Genomic DNA, 20877 nt, shown 5'->3' on the forward strand with positions numbered 1-20877 from the left:
TACTAAAACCACAAAAATACAAAAAATTACTAAATATACAGCTCAAAATACAAAATACAAAAAAATTAGCTACTAAAAATATGAAAAAATTTAGCCGGGCATGGTGGTACACGCCTGTAATCCCAGCTACTTGGGAGGCTGCAGCAGGAAAATCACTTGAACCCAGGAGGCACAGGTTACAGTGAGCCGAGATCGTGCCACTGCACTTCAGCCTGGGCAATAGAGCCAGACTCTGTCTCAAAAAAAACATAAAAAAATTGTAAAAAGCACCCTCCTAGTCAACAGGCAGATCTGAATAGAGGGCCCATACGGGGCCAAGCCACACCCCCAACCTCCTTCTAACCCTGATGTTCTCATTTTTATCAGACTCAGCGTCTCTTGTAATGAGGCTCCTATAAAACCTCTTTAATATCTTAGAGTGAAATTCATAGAAAACAGGCCAGGTGTGGTGCCTCACGCCTGTAATCTCAGCACTTTGGGAGGCTGAGGCAGGTGGGTCACCTGAGGTCAGGAGTTTGAGACCAGCCTGGCCAACACAGTAAAACCCCATCTCTACTAAAAATGCAAAAAAAAATTAGCCAGGTGCAGTGGCTCATGCCTGTAGATCCAGCTATTCAGGAGGCTGAGGCACAAGAATCGCTCGAATCCGGGAGGCGGAGGTTGCAGTGAGCTAAGATCACACCACTGTACTCCAGCATGGGCAACAGTGAAACTCTGTCACAAAAAAGAAAAAAATAGATATATAAATAAAAATCAGTAATATTGTCTAATTTGAATAAAAAGGAAAAAGCAAAGTAATTAATAATAAAACAATGTATATTTCAGCAAGTATATCCTTAGACACATTCCCCTAAAAGGTTTAATGAGACAGTAGGACGCTCATGCCTCTATGAATGTGACAGACACAAGTACAGGCTGATATTGGTATGCTGTCCTGGCTGCTCAAAAGCCACGATCTTTCAAAATGTTAAACAACTCTTCGTAAAGCTCCGGCCAAATCTAATCTTTCCTCCATTAACACAGAAAATGGCATCCCTGGGTAAAATGCATATTAAGAGTATGCAAAAGATACTTTGTGTTTGCATAAAAAATAGAATTGGGTTTTGGGCTTATATGATTATAGGCAGGCTGTTCACCGACACAGATGTCTGGTGGGGCACTTGAAAGTCATATAAAAAGTTATATGGGATGCTAAGAAGTGTTTGTTTGATACTGTCTTCTACAGTGCAAGATGTCTAGAATACCTGCCCTCAGCCCAGTAAATGCAAGCTACGCCTCCTAATTATTAAGACAGCCAGAGAAACCACGCCACAGATTTCAGAAAACATCTCCCAGGGTAGCTGTGATCCCCAGTGAGAACAACTGACTTTGACCCACCAAGGGGATAAGTCACTTCTCTTACCAGGAGACGGAGCCAGATGTTGGCTGAAGACCTTCCACATAGAAATACAACACCAGAAAAAGGCGCCCCCAGAAAGAATGCATACAGCCTCTGCCCTCAGAGAACTTACTTGCTATCTATCCAGTGAGGGAGACAGGTCTGAAAAGTTCCTAAAAATGTCAGAGCAAGGGGTGTGTAAACCAGCGCCAACCCCGGGGGAATGAGCTGGGCTGACTGAGTGATTAGGTGGGTATGGAGCAGAATGTTCAGGCAGGAGATAATTGGCAAGATTAAGTAACTCTCCATGGACACAAGGGCCTGTTGGGGGGTGGAGGGCAATGGGAGGGATAGTATTAGGATAAATACCTAATATAGATGACGGGTTGATGGGTGCAGCAAACCACCATGGCACGTATATACCTACGTAACAAACCTGCACATTCTGCACATGTAAACTTAAAGTATATATATATTAAAAAAATTAAATAACTCCCTTCTCCAAAGTGATGTCTCCATTGTAGCCAAGATACTGTAATAATCAGTATTTCTTGAACTCTGACTGTGTGCCAGGCACTGAGTATAAAAGGGTTTATATACTTGCTTTTGTTTAATATTTATAGCAACCCTGTGATGTAGTTGTTATCATTCCTCTTCCATAGAGGGGAAAACTGAGGCACTGAGAGGTTAGGGAATTTTCTCATCATAACACTGCTCACAGAGAAGTCTGTGTTTAAAGCCAGGCTTGCCAGACTCCTGACTCTGTGGTTCTCCCCACTGCCTGCTTGTCTCGGGAGGAGGCCGTGTGATGTCGTGGTTGGGTCACATTGTTGGTATTGGTCAACCCTTCTGGGCCTCTGACTCCTCATGTGAAGAGGAGAACAGTAAGAGTATCTATTTCCTAGGCATGGCGTAAGAATTAATGGAGTTAATATCTATAAAGTACTTAGAATAATGTCTGGTATACCATAATCCACCAATAAACATTAGCTCTTATTATTTTCTGATGAATGAGAACCCGTCATTTTCTCTACCACCCTTCTCCCTGTGTGGTTGCTTAGCTGGACTTGCACCAGGTTGGAGGGCTGCAGATACTATTAGAAAGGTAATTTTTTTCTGGGATCTATCATCTCCCAATCTCAGCCCCACCGCCCTCTGCAAGCGTGGGCGGGGAAGCAGTTGGTAAACGTGTTTGTTTTTGGAGAGGTGGGAATTTGTCCTCTTTTGCCAGCCATGCTTGGTGCTTTGGCCTGAGGCTCAGGTGTCAACTGTTTCCTGTTTGTAGCCTGGGCAGCAGCCCCAGTACTGGGTGGACCAAGCCCTGTGGCGAGCCCCATGGTGAACAGCACAGAGGAACAGGAATAGCTGTCTGGGTTCTCCAGAAGCCTGGACCTAGTACTTGCTGGTCTACCAGGCAGCCCAAACACCACCCAAAAGCCCCTCTGCAGCATGGGGTTTGGGCCTGGCTGGTTCCGGCTCCAGCACTGGCATGAGCTTTGCATGCATTCTGGATGGGTAGCAGAGACCGAATGTTCCTCTTGGCTCAGGTGTTGGGTGGAGAACAGTAAGAATGAAGGAGGGAGAAGATCGAGGTCCTTCACCTGATTGTGCAGAAGCCAAAAAGTGGCTTCTCTCTGGAGATTTCAGTGAGTTGCCTTTGTTGGATGCAGACACTGGTAAGACTAAAAGCAGGGCCAGGTCTTCCCTTTTTCAAGCAGGCGTTTCTTTGGAGCAAGGCTTTTGAAAGGGAAGCTGGATTTAGCCCCAAACAACAACAGGGGAAGTTAATACTATTTATTGAACCTTTAGTTTATAACAGGCACTGGGCTGAATGCTTTTTGCAAGCAGTATCTCATTTAAACCTACAGCCACCCAGAGCAGTAGACATTATATTTCCATTTTACAGATGAAGAAACTGAGGCTAGGAGAGATCAAGCAACTTGCTTAGAGCCAGAATTCAAACCAAAGTTGATGTGCTGTGCCAGGCACTTTACATAGGTGATATCTTATTTAAGATTACCTAATTAATCCTTACAACAGCCTGGTGAGGTAAGCATTATTCTTCCCATTATATAGCTGGGGAAACTGTAGCTCAGAGAGGTTAAGTAACTTGCCCGAGGTGGAGCTCAGATGTAAGACAGGCCTGTCTGACTTTCTACCATACCAGACTGCTTTTGAGAGAAAGAGGACAGAGAGAGAGAGGAGACAGAATGTGTGTGTGTGTGTGTGTGTGTGTGTGAGAGTGAGTGTGAGTGTGTGTACTCCTGCAAATGAGACATGACCTAATGTTACCCAGAGCCCCTCACTTGACATGTGTCCAGTACTTTTCCACGTTTCCAAAGCCCTGTCAGTCATACCAACACCCGCAGACCTCTTCTGGCTGGGGCTTGCCAGCTGAGATGGTAGAGATAGTATCTGCAGGCTCAGGGAGGGTTGCCAGGTAAAGGGTGGGGTGGAGAAGGGTTCCCACCCAAAGAGGGTTCCCCTGGCCCTTCGAGAAGCCGCCTCCCTGCGCCTGTGCGTGAGAAGGGTCCAGGGAGGAGGCAGTGTTTGCTTGTGTGTGCCTGCAGGGAGGGGGTGGACCCTGGCTTTCTCTTTGCCCCCAAGTCAGAGAGGGCTGTGCCTACAGCTCTGGTAACCAACCAGAGAATCATCTTCTCCCAGAATCACAGCCTTGGCTAAAAATAAACTTTTTCCACCTTCAACTTCCTTCCCCCTAGTCTGGCCCTTGAGTGGCTTTCAAGGCCACCCTGGGGCTCAGGTGCTCTTTCTGTGTCCCTGTATAGCTCCTACCTGATACCGGGTCACATCTAGTTTTATGTCCCTCTCTGCTTGAGAACTTCCAGAGGCCTTCTCTAAGCCAATAGGTTTTTGTGCACTCACAAGAACTGTGTGAAGCGGGTATTACTACTCTCATTTAACAAAGAAGATAACTGAGGCTCAAATGGTTGAGTGGCCTGCACCCCAGTACCTGAGCCGGGACTTACTTCATTCCTTTTTTTCTGTGCCTGCTGGATCACAGGGGCTGTGCTCACTGCAGGTCTGTTATCTCCAAATCCAGCTTGTCCCACTGATCACCGCTGCCCTCATGGTCCCCATACCCTCCTGGACTTCTGCTGCTTGTGTTCAGATCAAGTGTTGAGACTTCCCTCCCTTTTCCACCAAAGCCCTCTTGGCTCCCAACTACTGAAGATACTTAGTTCACATCCTGTTGTGCTTTTCTTTCTTGGCAGCCCCTCCCCTGCACTGGCATCTACTCATATTTCCTCCTGTACACTTCGTCAGCACGGACTGCTGCGGGGTGTCCCTGGTTCCAGTCCTGTAGCGGACAGTGTGGCGGCAGATTGAGCTCTGTCATTGCACAGACCTGGCTTTGAATCTTGGCTCCACCAAGAGAATCTGTGTAACCTGGTGACTTATGCTCTCCAAGCCTCAGTTTTCTCTCTGTTCAATGGGAGGAAAAATAGAATCAACTTTATAATGCTGTTAGGAGGAGGATTCAATGAGATCTTGAGTGTAAAGTGTCTTGGACACAGTAGACACGCAATAAATGTGAGTTGTTGTTGTTCCTATTGCAACAATTTAGCAGCAATATTGGTTCCAGTTGCCCCATTTCATATCCATGTGGCTCCAGTTCACCCCTTCTTCTTAGCTTTGCCCTTGGAAGGCTCTGAAGACCTCTGGTTCCTCCTTTTCCAGATGACAGTGCTGCTCAGATTCCCCTGACTGCTGGCCGCCTTCTGAGTGTTCTTACCTGTGTCCTTGTGCCTGACTCAGCCATTACTAAAGCAATCATAAGAAAGTCATGCAAGACTCAGTCTGGGCCAGGCAAACACAGGCATGCTTCACTATACCTAACAGGGTGGTTTTTGAAATGTTGTATACAAATCAAAGTTTTGTCACTGAAATATTATTTTCCTTTACTGGAGAACGTGCATTTAAAGAAATATTAGGCTGGGCGCAGTGGCTCATGCCTGTAATCCCAGCACTTTGGGAGGCTAAGGCCGGCGGATCACTTGAGGCTAGGAGTTCAAGACCAGGCTGGCCAACATGGGGAAACCCCGTCTCTACTAAAAATATAAACATTAGCCAGGCATGGTGGTGGGCACCTGTAACCCCAGCTATTCTGGAGGGTAAGGCATGAGAATCACTTGAACCTGAGAGGCGGAGGTTGCAGTGAGCTAAGATACCACTACTGCACTCCAGCCTGGGTGACAAAGACTCGGTTTCAAAAAAAAAAAGAGAGAGAGAGAGAAATATTAGACTGAATCTTTTCAGAGAACAAAGAATGAATTTTAATGGTCAGTTAGAGCCAAATATCATCAATAGGCTTTGCTTAATGCAAGTTATACATTAAGATTTTTGTGTTTATATTTTCCCCCTTGATGACATCTCACAGTGTGTGATCTTAACAAGAAATTTTTTAAAACTTAACCTAGGCCATCACTGTGGATGGTTTCATCCAAGGGCTTGGAAGTGGGTTTTGCGGGTCACTTATGTAGCTGGCAAACTGAGCCTAGAAAGATTTGGATACCCAGTCACTGGGAGTAAACGTGGGTTCCTGCAGAGGCCAGTGGTGGAGAGCTGTGCTCCTAGCTCTGGGCAGGGACTTTTGCAAGTGTGGCTGAGAAGAGTGATCAAGCTGAACTTGGACTCTAAGGCGAGAGCTGCCAAGCCAGAGAAGGCTAACCGCTGTGTCTCGGAGAGAGAAGCAGTAAAGCTGCCTGAAGACAAGGAGTCCCTCCCCAGGTGTCTGACATGAACCAGAACCAACTTCCCTTCCGAGGATTTGGTGCCTCCCTTAAGGTTGGCCTGTCAGCCAGGAAGAGGGCAGCTTTCTGGCTATTAGGGCACTTCCCAGACTGTGTAGAGGATGCCCTTGCCCACGTGACCTGGGAGGGACAGGTGCTTTTCTGGCATAAAACAAGGTATGGCGCAGCAGAGTCTGGGGTTTGTGACTTTGTCCAGGATGCGGCAACCTAGCAGCGACACAGTGGGGGTACAGGCAGGCCTCTGAGGATCTGGGGAGTCCAAGTGCATAAGAGGCCGCCAGTTCCCCTCCTTCCCTGGGTCCTAAGGACTTCCAAGTACCACATGGGAAGCAACGAGAATCCTGCCTGGAATGATGGAAGCTCCCGAAAGCAGAGAGGAACAGAGAAGTAGGCATCTTGATTCTGGTTTGCATGAGCCCTGACCCTAGCCTGCCCCCGCCCCCTCCCTTCTCCCCACTTCCCATCTCCCTCTCAGGTTCCTGTTCATCTTTTCAAACTCAGTTCAAATGCTTCATTCTCTAACTTGCCCCCCACCACTACTACCTGCACCTGTGTGCCTTAATAGGCTTCGTGTGTGTGTGTGTGTGTGTATGTGTGTGTGTGTGTGTGTGTGTGTGTGTGTCTGCCCTGCCCACCAGTCAGTGGAATATTTGGGAAAAGGGTCTGTATCGTATTTGTGGTAGAAGAGTTCCTGTGCTGTTCCGTTACTGGTGCATTCAGTAAGTGTGTTCTAAATAAGTGCATGGAGGCAAGCGGATCACTTGAGGTCAGGAGTTGGAGACCAGCCTGGCCAACACGGTGAAACCCCACTTCTACTAAAATTACAAAAAATTAGCTGGGGCATGGTGGTGCGTACCTGTAATCCCAGCTAGTTGGGAGGCTGAGGCAGGAGAACCACTTGGACCTGGGAGGCGGAGATTGCAGTGAGCTGAGATCTCGCCACTGCACTCCAGCCTGGGTGACAAGAGCAAGATTCCATCTCAAAACTAAATAAATAAATTAAGTAGGTAAATAAATGCCCTGTTGGATCACTGGGCTGAACCTCTCCACCGCCTATCACCCCGCTTCCTGGGGGCCGCGAATGCCCATCTCCTCTGCTCTTCCGGCTGCTTTGCTCCCTGTTGTCTTTTCTTGCATCCAGTGATCCACAAAACCTGCCCCCTTTTCCCAAGAAGGTGAACTTGTTGGCTTTATGCAAATAGAGTGTGGAGTGGGCTCCATCCAGTCGGCCCTGGTAAATATTGCCTAACCCTACCACTTGCTGGCTGGGCCCGGGAGCTGTTTACAGAGGCATCCCAGCGTTGGCTCGGTGGTTGTCGGGTGCCAGGGCCTAGCCTCTAGGGACCCGGAGTGTGTGCAGGACTCTGACCAACCCAGTTTGAGGTTGGTAGTTAGGTCAGCTAACTATCCCAAGCCAGAACAGGGCTCTTACTAAACGCCCCTTAGGAAGTAATGTAGCCATCCTGGGGCTGCCCTCTCCTGGCCATTTGAATGGAAACAGTGTGACTGGGGACATCCAGTGACACATGACATCACTGTAACATTATTTTTCATAAACTGTGGAGATAAATTTGGGTTGAGCCTTTAGCCCCGGGGTGAGTCTGAAACTCACAGACTCTGAGGGCTGATGGGTCCTTGAGGCCGTCTGTCCCCTGTTCTCAGCAGCATCCCGTAGAGCCCGCTGCTCGGGCACAGCGCTGTCTTCCTCCCTTTAATCCTGTGCGTCGACATGTTTGTTTATTCATAATATAACGTCTTATGACTCAGTTTTCACCCGCACTGGTGAAATTTAAAAAGGAGAAATGGAGTGCACTTGTACAGAACTAAATATATTCCATTTCTCTCATTCAAGATTTTGCATTTTTGGTGTTAAAATATTTAGTGCACATAATGAAACGAAGGTCAGAGTCAATGATGTTAGTTACTTTAATATTCTTATTTGGCAAAATAAAACAACTGTATCCGACTCTAAAAAAAAATGTTTACTAATCATGAGCCTCAAAAGGCTAAGAAATAGTGATGCCACTACAATCTATGCCTCATATACAGATTCTGCTGATACCCCTGTCAGATGACCTGCGGTCCCAAGTCTCTGTCAAAACTCATCCTGGGTTTTCAGACTTGCTACCAGCCTGCTCCAGGACTGAGTGGGTTGAAATGTTAGACGCCATCTTGGTCATTCTGCCCGCTTCTGTTTCAGGGCCTGTGTCTGTCCCAATTACATGGCAGCCCTTCCATATTTGAGAAGAGTCATCACCCTGAAATTATCCCTTTTCTGTGTAAATATCCCGGGTCTGTAAAGGATTCCATATGTTGTGCTGCTGATTTTCTTCCTTAAACTAGTTATATACTTAACACATGAATACTTTCTTGTTATAAAATATTTCATAATAGAGATAAAAAGGAAGATTATTTTTATGCCTGTTCATGCTCAGTCCTCTTCCCAGAGGTAACTCCTTTTATCAGCGTAGTGTATATATGTCTAGAAGACTGTTTCTCTAGATATATATTACAAATGGAAATGTAAAAATGTTTGTGGAGTCTAAAAAATGCCTACACACATACGTATCAATTATATTACATGTATTCTTTAGTGACTTTTTACATTTTAAAATATGTATAGGTTGTTTCATGACAGTACATATAGAGTTATATGATTTTTGTTAATGACCACATAAAGTTCTATTGTTTGGGAGTTTTTCTGTTTTTTTTTTCTGAGATGGAGTCTTGCTCTGTCACCCAGGTTGGAGTGCAGTGGTGCTATCTCGGCTCACTGCAACCTCCGCCCCCAGGGTTCAAGCAGTTCTCATGTCTCAGCCTCTCCAGTAGCTGGGATTACAGGTGCCCACTACCATGCCTAGCTCATTTTTGTATTTTTTTTTAATAGAGATGGGGTTTCGCCACGTTGGCCATGGTGGTCTTGAACTCCTGACCTCAAGTGATCTGCCTGCCTCGGCCTACCAGAGGGCTGGGATTATAGGTGTGAGCCACCGCACCTGGCTTGTTCTATTGTTTTAACATAATCTTACTTTTCCATTCCCCAATCGATAGATATTAGATTGCTTTCCATACTTTATTTTACAATGCTGTGATGAACTCCTTGAATTTGTTTGTGCCTTGTTGCCTTTATATGCATGGCTTTGGTCTGCCAATCACTCCCCTTAAGTATGAGACCCACAAGTGTACAGCATAACACTCAATGCTCAGATGAGATCCAGGCGGGCCAGAGCACGGTGCAACTATTTGTTCATCCAGCCATCCATTTACCCATTTGAATGTATTTATTGAGCAGGTACTATGCCTTTCTCTTGCCCTGATTTCTACTTGCGCCAGCTGCAAATAAGGCAGTAATGGGGCCTGCCCTCATGGAACGATGCAGTCCAGTATGGGAAACTCCCTCCATTCGGATGCTCTACTTCTGTTAGTACCGCCTATCCTATGGGGTTTTTTTTTTTTTTAAAGGTAATTATGTCACACTGTCAACTTACATGCTCTTTGAGTCGGTTAATGAGTCTCAAGTCTTTTTTCATATAAATTGTTGTCTCAACTTGTGCAGTTAATTTACATATTTCTAAGTAAAGGATTTTTATATTTGTTCCTATGTTTTATCTTATGACTTGCTTCCCTTCCTGCCATATGTTCAAGCTTTTTTTTTTTTTAATCTTGATGTCTGCGCAGAGTATTAGCTGGCCCTGCTCCTCGTGCAGAGATGTAATAAGTGTGCCCGCTACATCTTCATCTACGTTACTGATAACATTCTTAGCCACAGTGGACCACAAGTGGGGTCCTGTGGCATGCCATTGAAGATGTCCCTCCTAGATGACAGTGACCCATATTTAATCAACCCTGTCTCAGCCCATCTTGACCTCCAGGACAGTACCTAAATACATATGTACATATTTCAATGATAGTATCTGTCTGATCTCCCATTCTGAAAACCTGATATGAAAGGAAACGAGCCTAATTTGGCATGACTTTATAAGTCACATGATACAGTGGAAGAGGGTTGATTTGGGGGATTTGGTCAGGCCTAGATTCAAGCTCTGCACTTCTTAGCTTTATGGCCTTTGGGAAATCATTTGACTTCTCTGAGACTCAATTTCCTACATTCGAGGACTGTCAAAAGTATGCATTAGTACCATTAATAAGCACTTACTAAGTGATGGACATCATGCACTGTGCTGGGCAGGCCACAGTAAGCAAGATAGGTCTCTCAGGTATTAAGTGTGCAAAATTCGTATCTTCGATCATTTTAGTGACAGAAACAAGGAAAGCCCTCCCTGGAATAGGTTTTCTAGACATTCATCCCTAACCCTTGAGACCTGGGGATGTATCGGAGATTATTTCCCTTTTATACATAGGGAAACTTAGATACACTGATAGAGTCCCTTGGCTCAAGTCCACTCAGCCTTTGGTAACAAATTTGGTAGCTGCTCCCTAGCCTTAAAGAATTTATCTTAAACTGTCAATTGAGTAGGTTCAGCCAACCCTTGTGCTTAGATCCCTGTCCCTGGCTAATAGGTGGTGTAACAGGATAGGCACCTAGTTAATACAAATTAAGCCAAAGCACAAGTCAAGTGTTGAAGAGAGCTTCATGGCAGTGCTGCATTGCCTCACTTATCCAGAGAGCCAGTAGCCAACCTCTTTAGACAGTAAGACGAATACTGACAGTAAGAAGGAAGCAAATGAGACTTCAAGCCAGGCCCTTTCTCAGAGCCTTAAACTTTTATTTTAGAGATGGTCATACTGAGCTTAATGATCTGGTTTTTCTATCCCTTAGCAGATAAAAGTGCAAATTCAAGCTGGAATAGCGGATTGCTAGAAGCAAGCGTACTAATAGAAGCAGAGATAAACTTGATTGTGAGAAAGGAAGAAAAAAAACTGGGAAAAGCAGAGCTCAGAGCTGAAAAAAAAAAAAAAGAGAGCGAAAACAAAAAACAAGAAAAAAGGGCAGTCTGGGGCCATCCAGTGCTACAGCCAACAGCGGTCAAACACATCAGTATCCCTGAGGGGATGGTTGCTTTTAAAACAAGTTTGAAATTATGGCTCTGAGTCATTGACTAAATTACCTTCCAGGTATGCTTTAAGGTAAAATAGGGATGTATATGATACCTTTTAGCAAGATCTCTGTTCAAAAAGAAACCAATACATATCTATCCAAAGCTGAGATAAAAGGCTTTGGAGCTTCAAGGGATAGATTTCTGTGACTGAAAATCCACTTATTTAGGAAGAATTCCTGAGAAAGTCCTAGGCATTTGATAAGGCATGCTGAATTTTAGATGACTTGAGTTCAAGTCACAGCTCTCCTGCTAGCCAACATGTGCCTTGGACAGATCTCTTACCATTTATGACCCTGTTTTCCACAAGCAGGAATAACATTACCTGCCTTTTCAATCTCATGAACGTATTCTGAAAATCAACAGAAATGTGTTTGAAAGTGCTTTGTAAACCGCAGAACATGGTGGAGATGTACAAGTGAAGTCCGTGGGCCACACCCCAGGTGTTGCCTACTGCGAGACAGTGACACGAAATGTGGACAGAGATCGATTCCAAGTTGTTGCTTTAAATATATACATATGTACATGTATGTATGACATACATATGCATATCTTCATATATGTGTGTATGTCTGTTCGTTTAGATAATGTACCTTTAAACCTCTCAAGACGCCCTTTTCACCAGGCAAAAGAAGCAGTTCTACAACTAACTTTGTCATCTTGTAAGCTCTAACATTCTATATAGTTACGTGACATTTTGAATACTTACTAACTTTCATCTTCATCTTTCCTAATCTAATACTAAGAATTAGCTTTTAAAAATCAAACATTGCAGAAATATATGGCTTCTAGAAGCCCAAATGCTCTCCCCTGCATCTATGATTAACAGTTTGGCTTAGGGACCTTCAGATTTTTTTCTGTGCTAGTTCTGGTCCTGGAGGCATTCAACAGACAATTCCTGAAATAAACAGCCCTTTGTTATAATAGAGAAACCTTTAGGGGTGGAAATACATTTTATATTCTAAAAGCTCTCCAATCTGTGCTGTTTGGGCCTTAGGGTCATCCTCTTGAGTTCTTACTTAGGCAATTGCAGTAAATAGCTTTTTAACTGGCTGCCCTGACTACAGTCGTGCTCTCTTCAAATCCATGTTCCACAGGGCGGTTAGGATAACTGAACTAAACCTAAAATCTCACTGCAATCACTCCCCTTTACTTTAGTTCCACCATGCCCTCAGACTCCCTTCTGAACTCTTTTGTCTTCCGCCATGGGCCCTGCCTGCTCACCCACCTGTCGCCTCCCTTCCCTGCAGCAGCAGTCCCAAATTGCTGGTAAATCCTGAACAGGAAGAGGAAGCGCCGTTTCACCCTCTGCAACTTTGGACGGAGCCACTTCCTCCACTTCTGCTTCTTGGGATGCCTTTCTTTGCTTTCTCTGCCTGGCAAACTTTTCTTCATCCTTCAGGGTTGCTCAGAAGGGCTCTTCTTCTGAGAGCCTTCCTCATCTCATTCCCTTTTCTTTAGCTGCTCTCCTCTCTGACGAAGTGAATGGCAACCTTTTCTTTGCCACCTCGTACCTGCTTCTGAGTGTTAGAAGTACTGCTCTGTAGGAGATGACTCTGACTTGCACAGCCTCTCAATTAACCTGGGGGCTTCCTATTCATCTTTGTGTCCCTAGTGCCTTTTGGTATACAATAGGTGCTTGGTAAATATTTGTTGAACTAAGCTGAACTGGAAAGGGAAACTTTATAGGGCAGGAAACTGTGTTTCGTTCATGCCACATAGAAGACCACCTTTTCCAGCTGCTGCTGAAACAGACCTGGGGCGGCCTCACTTGATTTGGGGTGCCACAGGAGTACAAGAGACAAGGAAGACCTCAGGTTTCCTGGAAGACTAAAAAATGAAAATTACCAGAGATAACCATTTGCTTCATTTATCCAATGCCCTTCGAGGACAAGCTTCCAAATTGCAGGTTCACTCAGGAAATGCCGAAGAGATTCCCATTCAGACCTGTTGAAAACTTCACTCTCGATAACTATTTAGGCCACAAATATGTGTAAAGGTCCCAGACTACATTTGTAAGTGTAGCCTGGAAATGTTTATCCCAACTGTGCACCATACATAAAAGCAATATAGTACCCAGAAGAGGCTGGAGTGAACAAGCACCTCTCAGTAGCTTCCAGGAGCCCAGAATTCGGAGTGGAAGGCCCAGTGCAGCTGCCTCACAGCATGGTACAGGCAGAAGGGAGGGTTCTGGAGGCCAAATAACCACGTAGAGAGTCAGACTCTCCTCTTCCTAGCTGTGTGATGTTGGGAATGTTGCTTAAATTCTCTGAGCCTTGGTTCCCGTATCTGTTAAAACAGTTTGGTAAGATTACGTCCCTCATTGAATTATCAAGAAGAAAAAATGATGGTATGTCTGAAAGTGTTTCTCATCTCTATAGTGCTGTAAAAAATATTTTTTCTCTTTCTTGAGCTGATGCTCCTGTAACGAATCTGTGTAGTGCTTGGTGATCATAAGTTGGTGCTGTACACATGTGTGTGTGTGCGTTCAGGACAGAGCATGTGCAGTTCCTTTTATTGGATTCATCTGGAACCCCATAGTAAAATACACACTGGGACAGAGATTTCATGACATTCCTGAGCCACCTTTTTCCCCTCTTCATCTCTTCTCGTCCTAATGGGGGAGGTAAGAGCAAATATCACACCTTGTAGTTAATTTGTGTATGTGAGACTCAAGGAAATACAGGATGCTGGCTGCAAAGCCAAGTGCATTATGTTTCCATATCAAACAGATGTGTGTTTATCTGATTCTGAACCTTGCCCTGCATAGTCATTGAGAACTGTCAGTGGGGCTCATGGTTCTTTCTTTTGACTGCAACTAAATCTCTGTAGGGGAACAGCAGGATTAAGGCTACAACTGAGTTATTACAATAGCCAGAGTAGGCAACAACTTGAGAGTGATAAAAACAGGTGACAGAGACACGCGGCAGTGCAGTAGAATGAACTGGACACTGGATAGGGAGTTAGCAGATCCGTGCTAATCAGCCCTGGCTTGGTCTTTAGGACTAACTTGACTGCAGCTCTAGCTGTGTTTCCCTGAGCAAGTTATTTTCCCTCTCTGGCTTCAGAAGTCGTATCTGTAAAATGAACCAGGTGATGTCTATTTTTCCTTCCAGTTCTGATGGCGAAGGAAAGGAATCAACACATTGTGGAATCTCTGCCATACAGCTAGTACAACCTACACCAAACAAGTTTGAAGAGTCTATAATTCTATAATTCCATCACACACAGAGAGAGTGAGGATTGTGTAGAAGTATGGAGTCAGACTGACTTAGACTGAAATCTCAGCTCCATTATTTACCAGCAGTGTGACTTTATGCAAATTTCTTAATGTCTTTAAGCCTCAGTCTTTTCATCTATAAAATGGGTCTTGTAACATAGTAAGCATACTTATATGCTTATAAGTGTATTCCTACTCTCTCTTTATACATTATAAATTTCTTTTTTTTTTTTTTGATATGGAGTCTCTCTCTGTAGCCCAGGCTGGAGTGCAGGGGCACAGTCTTGGCTTACTGCAAGCTCCGCCTCCCGGGTTCACACCATTCTCCTGCCTCAGCCTCCCGAGCAGCTGGGACTACAGGCACCCGCCACCATGCCCAGCTAATTTTTTGTATGTTTAGTACAGACGGGGTTTCACCGTGTTAGCCAGGATGGTCTCAATCTCCTGACCTCGTGATCTGCCCGCCTCGGCTTCCCAAAGTACTGGGATTACAGGCATGAGCCACTGCGCCTGGCCTAAGTTTCTTAAGTAGATTTCATCTGGTCTATTTCTCTTTATTTTCAAGGAATAATCTAGGACTACAGAGATGAGTGAAGTAACGTAATATTAGGTCATGCAACTAGTTGGAGGCAAGAATGGGTCCCAAAGTCAGGATCCCGATTGATTCTGAGCCTTGTGCTTATTTGCTGGATGTCTTTTTTATCATCCCCATTGGGGATAGCAAAGCCCTTCCCTGATAAGCAGCACAGGAATATGTTAAAAACAAACAAAAAAAACCCCAGTGTGATGATGAACTGCATTTATATACTAGACACTTCCCAAGAACAGCCACTGGGCTTGGAAACGGTTCTCAGAGTTTGATGCTTAGCATTTCTTCCCCCTCCCACACCTTCTCCTTCTGCCATTTCACTTATTTAGGGGCAGAACAGCCTTCTGTGGGGGCATATCAAAAGTTCTGTGTCATGCTTTTCCCTAGTCAAAGAACCAGAGAGGGTAGCTCTGTCCTCTTTTCTACCAGGTAGGCCACCAAAAGAACCAGCAGATGCTGACTCAGAGGGGATCAGGTTGACAAAAGCAGCTGCCCACTGGGGAGGATGCTGCAGGTGCCTCAGGAGGGCTCCGCAGCAGTGCTTTGGTTAAAATGATTCAAGTCCTGAGCACCATGAAGCATTAGTGAGGGTGGGTCTGCCATGAGGGCACAGCCACCTCCCAACATTTTTAGAACTGAATTCAGGGATTTATATTCCAGAGGGGGAAGAAAACTTTTATGGGTTTAAAATGATAGGGTTTTTCATGCACGTGTCAGCACTAGCAATGCTATGTCCTAAGAACTGAAGACAAAGCATTAAATAACATGACTGATAAGATTGTTGCATTTCCAGAGTAGTGACAAGCGGGAAAAATAAGGATGGCTTTTTGGAAAGCGTCTTTTCAGCAGTAGCAACCCCACGTGGTTCCAGCCTCCTAGGAGCCATATGTCTCGTCTCTTCCATCCCTCCTTTGTGTGTGTGTTTGATGCTCTCAGGGTGATAATCCCAGTTTGCATGGGCAAAGGCACACCTAGGCTGCTATAGCATAGGTTTGATTAGAGTCCAGGGGCTGGATGAGGTCATCCCTCCAAGCACTTCCCAGAGGCATCTGAGGAGGCAGGAGCCTTGGACGCCTAAGGAAAGCTAAGAGCCATGGAGATGGGAGAATCCCCCAAGCAAAAATGCAGCCGATATCTCTTGGGGTACTTTTAGCCCTGTTCACTTGAGACGAGTTACCCATCTGCCCCATGCCACCACTTGGAATATATTTTTAAAATGTTTTCATGAGGAACGCATTTGCCAATCTTTTACATATCAGTTCCAAAACAGAAACTCTTCCTCACTGCTAGGGAGAAGTGTAGAAGGGGGGAGAAAGAAAAAAAAATCTTGCCTGTAATTGAAGGCAGGTTGGGAGATGTTCACGCTTTGAAACGCTCCTTCTTGTGAAATGTTTATGAAACACTTTCCACAAACGAGTTATGCAACTGGGACAACAGCTTTGATCATTTTCATCACCAGTGATATATTCATTAGTGTTGAGCTGTCTTCCCCCAGAGAGGGCCATGTGAAAGTGTCATGGGGAGGGGGTTAAAGGTGAGTACCCCAGCCCCACCATGCCCCATCCCATGAACCTAAAACAGATGGTCAGTAAGGAGGTCCCAGTGTACGTCTGGCCCCAGAACGCCACCTTTTCCATCACCGATGATCTATTCTCTCTCCTACCCTTGGGATGTGTATAATATTTTTTGGTAGATAAAGCACCAGAGGATGGTCAGGAGACCACTCTCTTGTCAGAGTTTTGCCAGGATATTGCTATATGAGTTTATACCCGTCTCTGAAGGTCTCTGAGCTTCTGTGAGATGGAAGGGTGAACACTTCTCCTCACACCTCCCGGCTATGACGGTAAAGCCAAGGAGGGCTGTAGAAAGGGCTTCCACCTCCTTGGAAGGGGCTCTCTCCTTCCAGAATGAGACTACTGCTTTCTAAATTAAGTGATGTCAGAGAGTTCACTGGGATCAGAAAAGATAATCATCCCTAATACCTTTTTACTTCCCTGATCACTGCCTAAAACTCAGTGTAATACCTTTGCACAGCACAGTGGGTGGAGAAGATCCTAAACAACAAAGCTTGTCCAATAGCTGGACAGGCTGCTCAGTGGCTGTGGCAGGGCAGAGCACCCTGCGGTGGCCCGCGTCTCCAGGGATGCATCCGTCCCAAGTAAAGTCTGGAGAAACCCGCCACTTGCGTGAGAAGAACTGCCAAAGAGACCCTGGAGATGATCTTCTTGGTTCCAGGCAGGCTGTGGGTTTGGTTGGGTTTTCACAAGCACGGGGGAAATTGGGTTTTCGTCCAATTTGCCTCCGGTTCTCACATTAGAAGTCAATGGGATCCAACAGAAGTCTCTCTATCTCATCTTCCAGATCCACAGCCAACACCCAGTTGCCTGGAAAGGTTCCAACCTTTTCCCCTTAACAGCTGTAAAAAGGGATTTTTGTAAATTCAAGAAGACTTTATTTCTTAATTTCTTCATTTCTGAATCCCTGAGAATGTCAAAGATGTCAGTTGGAGGCCATGGGAATTGTCAACGTACCCTTCCTCCTTCCTGTTGAGCTCAGCTAATAGAGACCACTGATCAAAGCTGAGATTTGAGAACTTGTCATCAAGAAAGCAGTGTCCTTTGTTGTCTTTCAATTTGGTTTCTTTAGGATTGTCTTCTTTTGGGGTTACTATCAGCTCTTCACACCCAGAGGGTAATGAATTATGAAAAATAAAATATTCCATATCCAAAGGAACTATAAAGAAGATAAATAAAAATAAATAAATAAAAATTAGAAAAGAGTAAAAGGTCGGTCAAACAAATCAGAAAAAAATAATGTGGCCAGGCGCGGTGGCTCACGCCTGTAATCCCAGCACTTTGGGAGGCCGAGGTGGGCAGATCACGAGGTCAGGAGTTCGAGACTATCCTGGCTAACACAGTGAAACCCCGCCTCAACTAAAAATACCAAAAATTAGCCGGGTGTGGTGGTGGGCATCTGTAGTCCCAGCTACTTGGGAGGCTGAGGCAGGAGAATGGCGTGAACCCGGGAGAAGGAGGTTGCAGTGAGCTGAGATCATGCCACTGTACTCCAGCCTGGGCAACAGAGCGAGACTCTGTCTCAAAAATAAAAATAAAAATAAAAATAAAAAAATTAAAAAAAAAATAATGCAGAGAGATTGTCAGAAAGCCCCGAACTAACACCAAAGGGCTTTTCTGCTATCACACCTTTCATTTTTACAACTGGGAGGTCGGGAGTGCCCCCCAAAGAGTTTGAAGGGCAATTGATCCAGGAAGCAGATGAAAGGGTGCGTTTTCTTTTATGATGGCGCTGGTTTCTGAAATTAAGTGTTGCAGGAAGACCTGGCACAGATTCTAACAGATAGCGCCCAGGTTGGAGGCAAAGCACATGTTTTCAAGCTCTGTCATAGCTGCCTCTCCTTATCTCTCCCTTGTGCATAATGAGTCTACAGAGGAGCCCTGCCACTTGCCTCCGAGATGGAACTGGGCCAAGCTGCCAGAGGCTGTTCCACCAGCTTGATTTTACCTCCAGTGCTCCACGTTCTCCCTCTGTCCCCCTTCCTCCATCCTGCCTCCCCAGTACCGTCTGGGATGGCGGATGCCTGGGGGCAGGAGGAGGTTATGCAGGGAAGAGGTGGGGACCACAAAGGCCTGGCTTAAGTAAAATCCCCTCTCAGAGTAAACCTTAAAGTTGTAGTGGTGGTGGTGATTTTGAAATAAGTAGTTTATCATCTATTTCTAGTTTTTAAAAACTTGCTAACACATGTTTTCCTGGAATCTAAGGATGTGGAAACTCTAATTTTGGGGAGAAGAACTAGGACGCCAGAGTTTCTTAGAGGTTCCGAGTGTGGATGGGCACAGCTGAAGGGGCATGGGGCAAAGAAGTGGGGCTCTTAGAGACAACGCCCAGGCAGCCGTGTGATTTGAGTTTTCTGAATGTCTAACCCTCTGCCCCCACAGTTATTTCCCATCTCTCCCCCTTCCTTCTCTTTGCTTCCAAAGTTCCATAATAGTCTCCTTAAGTGAGAGGAATGATTTCCAAAGACTGTCCCTGAAACAGCCATCTTCTTACCAATTTCTGTGCAACCAGGGCTTCTCAGTGTTATTTAGATCTGCTTTATCTAAGAACACAGCAGCAACCTCGACGGGCCAGGTCTACCAAATGCACTAGGGAATTGGAATTCGTAATTCCATTTGTTGACAGATAGGGAGAAAAATCCTGGACTATCATACAGTAGATGGGGAAACTGTGTCCCATAGAGGCTGAGCCCCATAGAGGCTGAAGATTACATAGTAAATTAGAGTCAGAGTTAGGGCTAGAAACAAGGTCAGCATTCAATGCGCCTCTTCAACATTTTCTTCCCTGTACCTCATTGGAGGCTGTAGAGAAATGGGTTTTATTTATGTCTTTTGTTCAATTAATGTTTATTGGGTTTTCACCATGTGAAAGGCACCATATTTAGGACATTAGCTACCTACTCAGTCTCTAATGTCAGTAGGATCTTCCTAATTGTCCAACCAAAGAGAATTCTTTTTTCATTTTATTTAACTTTTATTTTAAGTTCAGGGGTATATGTCCAGGTTTGTTATATAGGTAAACTTGTATCATGGGAGTTTGTTGTACAGATTATTTCATCACCCACATGTTAAGCTTAGTACCCATTAGTTATTTTTCCTGATCCTCTCCCTCCTCTCACCTTCTACCCTCCAATAGGCCCCAGTGTGTGTTGTTCCCCTCTATGTGTTCATGTGTTCTCATCATTTAGCTCACACTTATAAGTGGTATCTGGCTTTCTGTTCCTGCATTAGTTTGCTAAGGATAATGGCCTCTAGCTCCATCCACGTTCCTGCAAAGGACATTATCTCATTCTTTTTTATGGCTGCGTAGTATTCCATGGTGTATATATACCACATTTTCTTTACCCAATCTATCATCGACGGGCATTTATGTTGATTTCATGTCTTTGTTATTGTGAATAGTGTTGCGATGAACATAACATGCGCATGTGTCTTTATAATAGAGCTGTTTATAAGGAATTATTTCTTTAGTGATCCAAAGCACCGTTTTTTTCCCGAAAGGGTTAAGCACAAGTTTAGCTGTTAGTCTGAACTTTTAACTTAGGTTAAACAACACAAACAGAAGATATTCCAGGATGTCAGTGATATTCACAGTGTAGACCAAGGAAATGGTTTAAGCCAGCATCTCTAGGGCCAAGAGTTTCTATCTGGATAGGGAACAACCAGATGTCCGCTGAGGAGTGTCTTCCCAATATCTCTTACAAGGTATGGTCTAGAGCTTGTGCCCCCGTCACATTATATGAATTTAAAGTCACGTGGACACCCTCCCAGGGGACTTCCTGAAAAGCTGCAGGAGGGTAGTTTTCCTGGGATGGGAGGAGGAGTGGGCAGAAGCAGCACTTCCTGCCCTGCCCTGGGACACCTGGGAAGCCCACGCGTGGGCGGTTAGTGCTGTCATTGCAGGGTGATAGAGACTGCAGAGAGTTTGGAAACCACCACGGGCCCCTCAGGCTGTAACTACAGCATTGGCTGTGAGGGAGACACGCCTTCACCTGTAGGAAGACAGGCAAAGACTGTCACCAAAGCCACACAGGTGAAGAGGGCCAGCTGCAGAGGCAGACACAGAGGATGGAGAGGTGTGGAGACAAACGAGATGGGAAGGGAGACTCCTCCAGATCAGTGGTGCCCAGACTTTGGGGTTTCATAGATGAGATTCCATTGAGGAAAATAAAATACAGAATTTGGGGGAGATCAGTAAAGGGTTGCCAGTTTTTTACTCTGTGAGGTGAAGAGTTTTAAGAATACCGTTTAGGATCACTATTCTGTCCTAAATAAATTTTAACATTC

The 20877-nt window shown here is 45.0% G+C and overlaps 1 protein-coding gene across 8 annotated transcripts in view; it reads left to right on the forward strand.

The window, feature by feature from the left end:
- The window catches only part of POU2F3 (POU class 2 homeobox 3), an 89923-nt gene that overhangs the window by 39616 nt on the left and 29430 nt on the right, over positions 1 to 20877 (forward strand). The gene's annotated exons all lie outside the window — the stretch shown is intronic.

Source organism: Macaca mulatta, chromosome 14, assembly GCF_049350105.2.
Source record: "Macaca mulatta isolate MMU2019108-1 chromosome 14, T2T-MMU8v2.0, whole genome shotgun sequence".
NCBI lineage: Eukaryota > Metazoa > Chordata > Mammalia > Primates > Cercopithecidae > Macaca > Macaca mulatta.